The sequence below is a fragment of the Lotus japonicus genome, chromosome 3 (genome assembly GCF_012489685.1).
Source record: "Lotus japonicus ecotype B-129 chromosome 3, LjGifu_v1.2".
NCBI classification, from domain to species: Eukaryota; Viridiplantae; Streptophyta; class Magnoliopsida; order Fabales; family Fabaceae; genus Lotus; species Lotus japonicus.
Genome location: NC_080043.1, coordinates 96302623 through 96315262, shown reverse-complemented (window position 1 = coordinate 96315262; position 12640 = coordinate 96302623). Strand labels below are relative to the sequence as shown.

Here is a 12640-nt window from a genome sequence, read left to right as displayed (position 1 = left end):
CATTTTTTCTCCCTTTTGATTTATTTATTCTGATTTCAGCATCATTTTTTCTTCACATTTCATTCTCAGGCTATGTTCTTTTCAGTAGGACTTCTTTGTTCTCATTCATTCTTCTCATTCCTAATCTTTCATTGCGGTAAAATTTAGTGTTAATTCGTAATTTAGATTTTAACCAAATGATTGTCTTTTCTTCTAATCTAATATGATGAAGTCTTCGTTCTCCCTTTACATTTAACTGATTTTGTTTCAATGTTTTCTTCTTTCAGACTTTGCCGCTATTGCTTCCCTTCTTCCCATGTATTATTTTGAAAACATATAAGTTTCTTGCACTTTTTGTATGCCTTAATGATAAACTAATATAGTAAATTCTAATGAATTCTTTGCACTCCACAATATGTTGCATCTGTTAAATTCTCTCACATACAACTCTTTGTCTTCTTTAAGATGCTGAAGTTTTTGGAAGGATTCATTATATAATAAAATTTTGTAATTCGATGTTTTCACATTAAATTGCATATGAATGCAGAAAAAACATTCCATTAGCACTTTTTCCTACAACTATTTTTGCTTTTCAAGTTTGAAATAAAAGAAAATGAAGGTGGATGTTTTGACATTAAATTTTATATGGATACAAAAATTACTCACCAAAATAAAAATAATAGTTATATGGTATGCCATAGGAAATTATAGACTTTTTAAATTTTAGAAAACATACAATTAATATTAATATTAATATTAATCTTTAAAAAGTGAATATGTGTGACAAAATTTCATAGACCGGGTAACATATTTGTAATATTGTGTATTTAGTTAATATTAGTTATAGAACTCAATGAGACATGTGAATTATTTTTGATTTATAGAATTTTTCAATTGATATTAATATTAATCTGTAACAATTGGAGGTATGAGTTTTATCATTAAATTAGATTCTAAAAAAGTATTAAATTTAATATGAGAATGCAAAATAAATATTGGACTAGCCCTTTCATCTTCACCAATTTTTTTTAAAATCATATTTAATATTACACACCGATGTTTTTTTTTTGTCTTTTCTATAAAAAACGTCGGTTACACAATGCATAGGACACACAAAATAACTTTAAATTTATATAATTAATAATTAAATAATAAATAATATTAATCCATAAAAATTAATGGTGGTGGTGAAAATAATATTAAATATAAAAAATAACCTTCCCACTATCTCTTTTCCCCGCAACAATATAAATACTAAATATTATTGTGTCAATTAATTATACATGCCTTTATTTAAAATGCCAAATATAAAATATAACCTTCCAACTATCCGTTTATTATTATTCAGCTCATCCGTATTTAATTAATATAAGTTATGGGATTCCATAGGACTCAATTAATTATTTTTGATCTAGAGAATTATTAATTATTTAATAATCAATATTAATATTAATTTATAAAATTTAGAGGTGGTGTTTTAATGCTAAATACAATATCACTCCAAAAAAATAAAATTTTCACTAACCATTTTCCTACAACTATATAATTTAGTAACACATACATTTCACATAGCCCACGGTGAGGTATTTACATTCGATTAAGGCACAAACTTTTAGTCATTTTTCAGGTATATATAAGCAAGAGTTTGATAGTAAAATACAAGCTGAGAATGTCTAAATGTGCTATAACTTTCTCTTTGATTTCCTAATGATTTCCTCTTTGATTTCAAGGTGGCTTTCATGTATAACTAAATATTCCTAATTTGTTATGGTTTACAAATAGGACTTTGCGTTATTTCATGGTAAAAAAAAATCAAATTTGTGATATCTTATATCTATGCTAAATTTTATTCTTTTAATTCATAAACTTTTTTTAATAGATGTAATAAAAATAACACAGATTTTGAGGAATTATAAAGTATAAAAATAGTGAATATTATTTGAGGTTATTGCTAAAGTTCACAAATGGACTTTCATTCATTTTCAAGCATAAGAAAATTAAACATATGAAGTTACACATGACATCTTCAAGGACGTGTGTTATGCGATGAGATTACTTGAAGGCATAGAGAATACATTGATGGAGTAATATAAGCTTTGCATTGGGGTATTGCAAACAATGTTAAAAGACTTTTTGTGACTTTGCTATCTTTCAAGGGCATAATTTTTTTGGAAAAAATCGGATAGTATTTAAGTGATGATATATATAATATAAATAAGAAGTTTGGCAACCTGAGGGGCAAAATTGTCCTACAATTAACCATGACTCATGAATATATATTTTTACCATGTATATTTTTGTAATTGTGTAGATTATTTTATCGGAGATCAATATGATCGTTCGTTAGTGTTCATCTTGACCGTTCTTTGTAACCTTAATTAAAAAATCAATTAAAAGTTAGATAGAAAATGTAACATTCAAGTGTGAATTTAAATATCAAATCAAAGTGTCAAGTCATAAAAAAAAAAAATAAAGAACTAAATCCATGAGGCAAAAAACTTTTACAATCCCCAACTCCATAAAACATGTGTAACATTTACATAAATTTAATATATAAAAAACATTATATTCTGATGAGTCTAAAATTAAAAAAAATAACAAATTAACAATTAGAAAATTAACAATCTGATTTTAAAATTTAAGAAAAGGAAAATTTCTTAGAACTGTGATTTATTTTGTTCGTGGATAAACAAATATAAAATACATATTGTTTATATATCTATTAATTTAAATTATAAAACTAAATATATAAAAATAAAGTAAAAGTTATAAATAATGATTTGAAAAGTACAAAAAAAAAAATATATAAAAATATTATTAAAATAAGTCTTAAAATTTAATATTGTGAAGGTCTTAGAAATTAATATATCTATTGATTATATTATATAAAATTTAAAATATAAGCATACAAATAATAGTTATATATTATGCATTGATATCATTTAGGAGTTATGTAGAAGCTCAAAAGGTAAAAATCTTAAAGATTGAATTTAAACCCAACTTCAAAGTGCTTAATCATGACACAATTCAACAATTAAATCCATAAGGTAAAAAAAATTCCGCTTCTACAATTATATTTACATGTGCTTATTATTATATATAATTTATAAAATTGAAAAAATATTCTTAACAAGGTACTTCAACTTATTTGTGACTTAAAAAATAGTATTGAACTATAAATTAATTTCAAATTTGAATTTAAAATTAAAAATAGATAGAAATGTTTCTGAAATTCATTTAAAAAATATATATTGGCTACACATCATTATCATAAACATAAATAAGTTTTCTTTGTTTTATCCACACAAAAAAACGGTGGTTACATAGTATGAACTAATGTCATTAAGTAGTTATATAGAAGTTGAAAAGTTTATATAACCTTCAAAATTGTATTTAAATCTCACATCAAAGTATCAAATCATGACACCAAATTTAAGGATTAAGTTCAAGGGGAAAAAATCATTTTGCTTCTATAACTTCATTTCCGATTGCTTACTATCTTCTAACTTAAATTTCAAGGTTTTTTACTGTTCACCCGTGCCATTTTTTTTTTTGTTACCACTGCAGTTGCTTTTGGGCCTGCCGGTTTCGTGGGCTGCATTGGTAGGGGATCTCCCTCCCAACTGCATCGAGTACCCCTTTAACCTATTGCATTGTAGCCCCTCTGTCACCGACGTAGGAGTCCAGACGTCCATCCCAATAATGATTCATAGACATTGATACAGTAAAAACACCTTCAAACACCCCTTTTTCCTGCTGATTTGGCCAAATAATACACTGAACTAACCACCTAAATACACATGACTAACCATAATGCTTTATGGTTAGTCATGTGTATTTAGGTGGTTAGTTCAGTGTATTATTTGGCCAAATCCCTAATTTAGGAATTTCAACTTTATACGGTTCTGGTTAGTCATGTGTATTTAGGTGGTTAGTTCAGTGTATTATTTGGCCAAATCCCTAATTTAGGAATTTCAACTTTATACGGTTCTGTGCTTTATGGTTAGTCATGTGTATTTAGGTGGTTAGTTCAGTGTATTATTTGGCCAAATTCCTAATTTAGGAATTTCAACTTTACACGGTTATGTGCTTTATGGTTAGTCATGTGTACTTAGGTGGTTAGTTCAGTATATTATTTGGCCAAATCCGCAGGAAAAAGGGGTGTTTGAAGGTGTTTTTACTGTATCAATGTCTATGAATCATTATTCCGTCCATTCGGCCAGCTGTTGCTAGCAGCTCTCTCTCCCACCTTGCATCTAGCTCACTCTGCACCGATGTAGGAGGTTCGACGTCCCACCGGCCAGCTATTGTCGTGTTGTTGCATTGAAGGTCAATCCCTAAGGAGGTGATCTACTGCCTATCCTCCTGCAGTTGTTCCTATAATCAATGGTATTTTCTACCTTTAACCATCTTCTTCTCCATTTCTTTGCTGTTTTATAGTCTGTTTGGCCCTTCTCTACCCCATATGCTATAATCCATTTTCTTAGTCATTTACAGTTGTAATTTGGCTGGCCACAGCTTGCAGTTCCGGTCTATAAATATAACTGCTCATACTTTGATCATCAGTTCATACTTTGATCAGTTCACTGTTGTTGTGTGTATTGTGTGTATTTGAGTCTATTGTCCTGTTCTTATTGAGATATATGAGTTCCCGTGTCAACCCCATTAATACTCTCTGTACAGGAAAGAAATTCCTGAAAATTAGGAGTAGGGTTATCAGGATGTGGGATATATGCCCTGTGAACGACCCATTGAATCCATTTGCTATTCCTATTGTATTAATTGATGCTGAGGTTGAGTCTTAACCATATATATCAATCTCACAAGCAAATTTTTTGTATGTTAGTAGTCATCACTCATCAGTTTGTGTTGTGATATTCAATGGCTTATTGTGATTTTTTTGGCTAATGATAGGGCAACAAAATTGAGGCATATCATTGAAGGTTACTATGAACATGAAGAGCAAGCATGTTTCTGGGACCATCACCAAAAAGAAACAGAGTGAGTTTTGATAACTTTTGTCTTGATCTTAACTAATTATTTGACAAACAAATCTTATCATGTTAAGTGGATGTAATGATAGAGCAAAGTAGTAATATTTAATTCTACAGGAAAGTATAAGGTGATTGCTTTACTAATTGCTTCTGTTAGATTGTGAAGTAGAAAAAAGTTTTGGAAATAGGTAAAATATAGGATCACTGGTGCTCTCCACACTGTGGATCTTTTTGACACATGGTGGGGTTTTGGTCATTGTAAAAACGGTAAACTAAAGGCTAAGTTATGTCAGATGGGGTGACTTTAATCTAGGGGAAAATGTATATGGGGATTTGAATGATGTATGTTTTTGAATGCTAAGTGATTGAACCAAAGTGAGCCATGATCCTTTTGTTCTTTTCAGTGTTATGGAAAGTAAATATTGTAGTTGGTAGATATTAGTGGGAATATGAATACCCCTTTTGCTTAATATTCTTCTGTTGAGTCATTAGTCACCAGTGCTTTTCCATATTTCATTGACAAGTGAGACTAAGGGATTTCAATTGGAATAACCAAATGCAGTTGGGTAGTAATTGCTTCTAAATTCAAGGACATAACGACAAGACAGTGCAGAAGTATGTGAAGTTTTTTGAATTCAGAAGTGTTCTTTTTGAATCTTGATGATGATGATTCATTCAAGATAGTCTATGTGGTTCTCTGTTTTATACTTTGACTTTCATGGCTCTTGCTTTATTGCTATTATCTGTCTGATGGTTATGTAACTGATAAATTACCAGATGGTACACTTACTTGAATTCTGACTTCAAGAAAGGAGGATGGTCTCCAGAGGAAGATATGCTCTTATGTGAGGTAGATTGTTGTTCCCTGTGTTCCAAAGCTCCACTTTCATGCTACACAGTTGGCATAGGAATTTAACATGCTTACTTTATAATATTTATCTATAGAGCTTGTAAAATATGGGCTTCATTTATAATATTGATCATTAGAACTTGTAAAATATGGACGTCATCTTTTTTTTTTTGTATTTTCCCGCTTTGTGCGTAGGTTTCAATCCATTCATGTAATTAAGGATATTTTTAGTGCTACTATCACTGAAAAGCCATTTGTTCGGTATCAAAACCTACTTTAGCCAGAGTAGGTTACATGAACGTTATGTACAAATGTTGAGTAAAGCATATAACTTGGTACTGAAAGTGAGCAGTTACCTGCTATAGTGAGAGTTTCCGTTTAGATATAATTGATTTGGCTATTTGTGAAATTAGGTTCCAAACTTTTGATGGCATTCCCACAGTTTTGTGCGCAGTTATCAATTTCTAATTTACTTTCTATCATTTGCATCATTGTTGGAAATATTTGGTTACTTCAATTCTAAATTAAATCCAACTAGATCCAAGTCTACGTGCATGAAATTACCTGTATATTGCACAACAGTTCTAGCATTAATTTACTAACTGTGTTTCATTTTCTCTTTGAGAACACTTCCCACTAAGGTGTGTTTTAGACAGGAGTTGTGGTTGAGGCTGGCTTAGGGAGATAAGATGGCGGGTGCTCTGTCTATTGCAGGTTCATCGATGCTGGACTGTAGAGGTGAGTAGTTCCTTCACTGGCTGCGTGTGGGAATAGAGGCTCAGTCTGAGCAAAAGGTTGCAAGAAGCACAATAGGAAGAAAAACGAATTTTAAAATGGTAACATGATCAATGTTTTGTGTTTAAAGTTGTGATTTGTAAAAAAGAGAAGAAAAGTAACACCCGTTGTTCTAATGTTTTGAAAGATATCATTTTTAATTTGATTTTTTTCATATGCACTCTTTCTCCTTTATGATTTTTTTTTTTAGCTTAAAGTTGTTTAGTCTCTAATAGAGGTTTTGCTTATAACATATTTTAAGAGATTTTAGCCAGTATCTTGAGATTTTGTACATTGCATCATTATGGGAAAGATTATTTATCAGATAATTTTAAGTTGTATCTTGCTATAGGAGTCTGTGGAACCTTTAAAATAAATGTAGCTTTGTTGAAGAGATTAACCCTGCATTCCAATTTTACCTTTTCTTATTGTATACATCAGATTGGAAACATACATCATATTGTACACAATGTTTAATATTTTAGCAGGAATAATTAAGGGATAATATCATAATAGTTAGTGATCACAACTGCAATTTAGTATATATATGTATGTATGAAGAACATATAGAATGTGGATTTTATATTGAAAGCTAAAGTTAACATATGTGAACTTCATCACCTTGTGTCCCTGTTGCTCTGTCAAATATATAATACATCTCGTGATTCTAAACTTAATTAATATTTTAAATAAAATATCAGATAATTTTGAGTTGTATCTTGCTATAGCAGTCAGTGGAAGGTTTAAAATAAATGTGGCTTCCTTGAAGAGATTAGTCCTGTATTCTAATTCTACATTTTCTTATTGTATACATCAGTTTGGAAACATGCAAAATGAAGCTTAAATTGAAATATGCTAAAAAGGATAAAGAGGGCCTGAAAGAGTACTAGATATGTACTCAGTTTTAATCTTCATAGACTATTACCTTTATGTGCTTGTTTTCAGAAATGCTGCTTTCAAACTGTCTCCTTTACAAAGATGAGATCTGTTTCAATCCTCATTATGAGCAACTCTTTTAGCTGGAATTAGAACCACTGCAAGGCTAGAGAAGGGACGTGGAAGAGTAAATTAAGAGCGGTAAAGCAGGTGAGTTAAGGGAGAGCACAATTTCAGTTCTTTTATAATTAACTTTGTGTAAAGAAAGTTTACACTTTGAGTGCATAGACAAGTCTGTAAGCTAGAAGGTCTGTAATGAAAGTATTGTATGTCTAGCATCTTTTACTTTGGATTGGAAGTCTAGCATATTTTTAAGCCAGCTTTGCGAAGTTTAATAATAAATAACGTTTTCGTTTTTTCCTCCATCATTAGATTTGCTACTTAAATGCTAATGCTATGAGTACATTTTATGTTATGTAGTCCTAAGTTCTACAGAAAATGAAGTAAATCAAGACTTTTGTTTATTTTCTACTTTCTTTCCTTTCCCATAATCCTTCTGAAATAATCATCTTCTTAGATAAGATTTTTGCGTCCTCTTTGTTTCAAAGATTTTCATTCAAATAAATCGCTTGATGCAAGAGATTTCAAATATGGTTGTAAATTGTTGTCTATCTATTTATTTATCATGTAATTTTTCAGAGCTAAGGTTGAATCCTTATTGGCCAGAGACATGGAGACATCTATTAACAATACTACAAAGGAAGGGAGATCAATTTTCTCTACATACATTGATACAATATACCCCTTTTCCTGTAGTTTTGCTGCTTTCGAGTCCATTAACTGGCTACAAGAAACCAATTATGCCATCTTCTCAAGATGAATGCTCCAATGTCCAAACCCTTACTTTAATCCCTATTATGAATTTATTTTCCTTCTTTTATATATTTATTATTTACTCTGTTTCCTTTTATGATTTTAGAGATATCTTGACTCAATGAGTTGTTTTTTGGGTGCAGTTCACTGCATATGCTTAGTCTGAGAAAGAGGGACATTTAAAGTTTTTCTTGGTCACAACTCGCTTGCTTAAACAGTTGAAATTTCAGGTGGTGAACTGTTTATGCTTTGTCTGAAAGACTTCTAAAGTGGATTAATAGATCCAAAAGTATAATTTCAGTGGTGTTAGCTTGGCATGGGCTGAAGATGCAAGTTCATTATTTTTCTAAAGTAGATTAATAGATCCAAAAGTATAATTTCAATGGTGTTAGCTTGGCATGGACTCAAGATGCAAGTTCATTATTTTACACTATGTCAGATGAAAGCAGTGACCTAACAGGTAAAGGTGTTATTGGTTATTCATTTTTATTAGTTTTTGGGGTTGGAGGAAGGGAATGAATTTTAGCTAAAATAGTATGATAAGTTCAACTTTCATGTGGTTTTATGGCAGGATTATTTGTAAAAAATACTTGGATATGATCTTGCGAATGATTTTGTAGTATTTACAAAAAGTGATTCCAATTATTGCGTGGACATAACAAGCACAAAAGATGGCAAGTTCATTACTGTGAACTTGAACTTAATGACTTCATTGGAGGAAGGAAGTAGACAAAATGAAAAGGCCAACTCTTTTTTGTGGGTTTGTGAGTGTGTCACCATTTTGCTGAGAAAAATTAGTGTGAGTGTTGCATCAGAGGGAGAATTGGGATATTTGAATAAAGGTGCCCCTTGGAGCAGTTCCTACCAGTTTTATGTACTTATCATTTACTTCTCTTTGTTTCTGGTTTGATAACGTTATTCACCAATCGCATGTACCTTAAGGTTACAAATATAATTTTAAAAGTGGTTAGGTTACATTCTATATGAATACTTAATTCCTTTTCTATATATTTCTGCACTCCATGGATTTTGTAATCCACCTCTTTCATACATTTTTTTTTATTAACAAGACTTTATAATTTACTTTCTAAGAAGGGCAGCCCCTATGTGTCACACTGGATGACTGGGATAAAGTCTTCCCGCTGAAAACCCTTCTCATTCAGCCTCTAATATATACGAAGGATTATTTTTGTGATCAATGGTTCTCATTTTTTTTATAGTGGATCTTCTACTTTAGACGAGTATTCCAACAGGTAAGACACAAGCTATATCAGTTTTAAAAATAGGACTTACATTGTAAATGGAAATATTTTCACACTTTGCCATACAGCCTCTAATATGACCACTAAAGTCGGAACAAGTAATGAGGTGGGGTGTTACGATCATGAGGGAAGGAACGGGAATGTCCATTTTTTTTTGGAAGGGAATATTAAATACTAGGTTCAATTGAGTTTGAGGTTAACATGAGAGAAGAGCAAAATACAAATTTCAATCTTTAAATAGCAGGTTGTTCGTCAACATTGATTCAAAACTAATTTAATTTAGCTCAGATTACCAAACTTTCCTTATATATTAGTATGAAGAAAAATACGATGATAAGTACCAACAAAGAATGTTAGATTTTGACTTAACCAAATTCCAAGCACTACCCTATTTGATACTTAACATTAATCATTTTTAAGCTCTACAACATTTGAGTATGATCAGATTTATAACATTATTTGATCGTCTACGAATGGATTTGTTAATTCAACAATGTTAATTATGTTTTGTTAAAGTAGTTATGTTCGAGATTAATTCGTTGTACCGTCGTGCAACGCACGGGTATAATCCTAGTATAAATGAATGAGATTGTTCATCCATCTCGATGTACGTATGAACTCCTTACTATTTGATTTTTTTTTATCTCACATAAAAAAGCACATGTATCACAAAACAAAAAACACATTTATCAAGGGACACAAGACACACAGACACAATAAATCCATCACCATGCCATGACAACAAAAAGCACATTTATCACAAAACAAAACTTTAAAAAATCAAATATAAAAATAATATATCAATACAAAATATATGTTAGAAAATAACACAAAAATCATAAAAACCAATGTTCTGAAAATCGGACCGGACCGGCCAGTTCAACCGGTCTGACCGGGAACGTGCCAGTAGCCGGTCCGGAACACTGCTGGAACCGCTAGGAACAAAAACCGGAATTGAACCGGTTAAACCGCTCTGAAACCGGAAAACCCGGTAAAAACCGGAGGTTTCCCGGTTTTGACCGGTTCGTTTTAAATACCCAAAAACGATATCGTTCTACATGGAACAGGTGAACGACCAATCGACCATGGAAAGGGAGGAAATAGTAGTGGTCTAGTGGTGGAGGGAAGAGTGGGAGATGGAAAGGGAGAGAGGGAGGAGCATGATTGAGAGTGAATTGAGTCCATATAAACACCATCCAAGAGCCACTACCATGTTGTGGCCTTGAGCCCCCCTGCAACATACCACTGTGCGGCTGCAAAATATAATGAGAGGAAGCAAGGTAACTGATGGAAGTTGAGGTAATATTAGGGTTAGAGTTGTATTTTTTGTTACTCATTATTAGAGGGCCACGGCCCATGTTCTTTTTTGTAACTTTTGTTGGCACAAAGAAATTAACTTCAATTTCCCAAAGATCACGTGCTTTACCCTTTTTTGTTGTTGTTACTTTACTAATTTTTTTTTTTAAAAACTACTTGACTTACTTCTTCTTTTTTTGACAGTACTTCACTTACTTTATTATACATACACTATATATATCTTTTTTAAAATAACCACTATCTTAGCTAACATTATTATAAATATAAATTATTTTTAGTAAGATAATATAATTATTAAAGTATATTACATTAAAACATTTAAAGAAAATATTAGTAATCCAAAATGTTATTTCTTTTAATACAATATAATTTTCTTTTGTTTATTTATTTACAACCGGTTCAACCTTGGTTCAACCATGGTTCAACCTTGGTTCAACCACGGTTGAACCTTTGAACCTTAAACCAGTACCTTGACCGGTTCAATGACCGGTCCGGTTTTCTAAACATTGATAAAAACACACAAAATAAAAAAAATGAATATCCTCGTGCATCGCACGGGTAAAAAATACTAGTACTGATATACACTTAAAGTCTTAAACTACATTATCTTTTATTTGTGTTCAATTGAAAGCCCACTTCGTGGCTATGTGGTTGAATTCATTTTCGAAATTGGGCAGTTTTAGACTTTTAGTCCTTTGTAAATGCATTTGTATTTTGGGAAGTACCAATCATTTGACTTCACAAAAATACAAATTGAACCAATCAGTTATTATGTCGTTGTCCTGCGCATTCAGCAGCTTCATCTAAATTCTAAAGGTGCTTTATGTTTTTGCACAGAGCCTCCCAGCCAGCTGCTTGCAATTCACATTATATGTGAGTCAAAATTGAAAATGAATAACAGAGAAACTAATAAACATGTTCTACTCTTTCAAAAAAAAAATAACATGTTCTACGTGTGGTTTTTTAATATTAAAATGCTCTCATAATTTTAAGTTGGGTAGAACGGATAAAGCTTTCTCTATTAATCATAGGGGTCCGAACCTGAATAGAACAATCTCTTGTCACTTGAACCATGCGCTTGATGGCATGTTCTAATAAAATTATAAACAGTTAATTTGTGAGTGTAAAATTGAAATTTGGTAAAAAGATATTTTTCAAACGTTAAAAAATGTAAGTACTTATTTAAAATTTGAGAAAAAAAAATTAACATAAAAAGTCAATGCTAAGAAAAACTGTTCATATGTTAAATGGAAAACTATAAATTAGCACTTTACTCATTCAATTCAATGGCTCATCTGATTTTTAAAATACAACTGTTAACGTACAGAATCTAATTTAATTTGATAAACGTGGTTTTGATTTAAAATATGCAAGTTCATACTAATGCTGATTAAAAAACTCATTAACTAAATCTCAAATCTACCACAATGCATGTCATTGGCTCATTGTTCATTATCTGTCAACATCAATCTTACTGTTCATGAATAAAGAATTTGGAAAACTTCACATCCATGTATCACCTCTTACCGAATAATGTTTTATCCACACCTCTCTTTGAGGTGGAGAGAGGTGGAATGAGGAAAGAGATAGAAAGAAAAGAAAAAGTAAGAGAGAGAAAGTATGAAATGTGATAGATGATAAGAGGAGGGAGATAGAAATAAAAAGAGGTGAAGATGAAGTGTTTAATAAATGAGGTGTGTATATATCATTACTCC

At 31.1% G+C, this 12640-nt stretch overlaps 1 long non-coding RNA gene across 9 annotated transcripts; it reads left to right on the top strand.

The window, feature by feature from the left end:
- The first annotated feature begins 4178 nt into the window (after positions 1-4178).
- LOC130747884 (uncharacterized) lies at positions 4179-9354 on the top strand. Of its 9 annotated transcripts, none has more exons than XR_009022539.1 (8): positions 4180-4368; positions 4894-4980; positions 5536-5588; positions 5751-5823; positions 6476-6561; positions 7543-7683; positions 8173-8806; positions 8918-9354. It is a non-coding gene; the product is annotated as an uncharacterized LOC130747884 (long non-coding RNA). The 9 variants fall into 9 exon arrangements; XR_009022538.1 differs by having other exon boundaries at positions 6449-6561; XR_009022534.1 differs by having other exon boundaries at positions 4179-4368; positions 5751-6561.
- The last annotated feature ends 3286 nt before the right edge of the window (positions 9355-12640 follow it).